The sequence below is a fragment of the Myotis davidii genome, unplaced genomic scaffold, assembly GCF_000327345.1.
Source record: "Myotis davidii unplaced genomic scaffold, ASM32734v1 scaffold965, whole genome shotgun sequence".
Taxonomy (NCBI): domain Eukaryota; kingdom Metazoa; phylum Chordata; class Mammalia; order Chiroptera; family Vespertilionidae; genus Myotis; species Myotis davidii.
This window is the reverse complement of record NW_006296051.1, coordinates 103,987-105,798: the sequence shown is the minus strand read 5'-3', so window position 1 is coordinate 105,798 and position 1,812 is coordinate 103,987.

Here is a 1,812-nt window from a genome sequence, read left to right as displayed (position 1 = left end):
AGCATGGGGCAGGGGTAGAATGGGGATTTAATGGGGGGGGGAGGAAGGACACATATGTAATACCCTAACTATTAAAGAATTTTAAAAAGGGGGGAATGAATATTTTAATTCCTCAAAGCTGGACGTGAGAGCATATGATGTTCTGAAAGTCAGAAGGCCATGAGGTAAAGGGCACAGGCCAACCGTGACCATCAGAAGCAAATGCACAAGGCCAGAGTAGGAACCATGAGGGAAGCATTTGGAGCAAGTGTTTACATAATTGTGATCCAGAAACACGGTGTTTTGTTACTCAATCTGGAACCCAGGCTCAAATTTCACCCTCTGTCTCTAATCGTTTGGTAAAAACAACTAGAGAATTGGGGTAAACAGGGTTCTGAGGTTGCACAGAGATGGCGAGCAAAGGGTGTGTTAGCAATGACTGCAGGAGGCATGAGATGGGAGAATGGCTCGTGTCCGTAACCCATATTTGCCATTCAAGCCCTAGGACAGTGATGGCGAACCTATGACACATGTGTCAGAGGTGACACACGAACTCATTTTTTTTGGTTGATTTTTCTTTGTTAAATGGCATTTAAATATATAAAATAAATATCAAAAATAGAAGTCTTTGTTTTACTATGATTGCAAATATCAAAAAATTTCTATATGTGACACGGCACCAGAGTTAAGTTAGGGTTTTTCAAAATGCTGACACGCCGAGCTCAAAAGTTTCGCCATCACTGACCTAGTTAATGGGACATTGATATAAATGTAAAATGTCTCCTGTTACTTTTCCTTATATTTGGGAAACAAAACATTTAAAAATCAACAATATTTTAAACAGATATATAAGAATCATAACTATTATCAGTTTATTTAATTCCACCCCCATTTTTAAAATTTTGATTATTTTCCAGTATTTTTATGAATATAGTTATTCCTTTGAGCTTTATAAACCTTTATTTACTTCAAAGATATACACTGTTTAGAAACCTCTAATTTACAATAAGTCAGAACAGAGGATTATGTTTTACCTATGTAAGTAATTAATTCCTAGTTTTTCCAGATTTCCTTTCCAAGAATGCATAACAGTAAAAATTTGTTTTCAACCTTCACATGCACAAACACACTGATCTGCCAATGAAATTGACTTTAAATTGGGAGGTTTCCCAAATTCATAATATACCTGACCTCTTTAGGTAAAAAGAAATTTATTATGATAATTTTTCCAGATTAGTTGTTTATATTAATATCCTGTTGTCATCACACTCTTCCTCAAATTTCAAGGCTTTCATTAAGTGTACATTATCAAAGCGACACCTTTTATATATTAGCAGTATTATTTCAGAGAATAAATCTTGTATTCTGGGCTTTGGCATAAAGGCCTGGTTATCTTTAGGTACATAGCTGAAAGAAACAAATTTTCCATTTTGACAATCAGGTGAGTGCACTGAGAACTTACCAGCAAGTATTGACCAAATGACAGTTTTGAGTACTCCAAGAACCAGTGTAGGATTCAACAAAAGCTTAAGATAGGTACAACGAGGAAAACTCACATCAAAGAGGGACAAAGAGTTGCTTTACATTTGCAAATGATACTGGCTCAAACCCCCTAGCACACAATGGCAATATTATAAAAACACTCCCAATTCCGTTTCTTCACTGGAGAGAGAGATGAGGGAAGTGCATTTGTGCATCTTCTATTTGTGGTGTTCTATTAAAGAAACACGTATCACTTTGATTCCTCTTGTGGAATTGTAGAAAATAAAAGGAGCCGAAACCGGTTTGGCTCAGTGGATAGAGCTTCGGCCTGCGGACTAAAGGGTCCCAGGG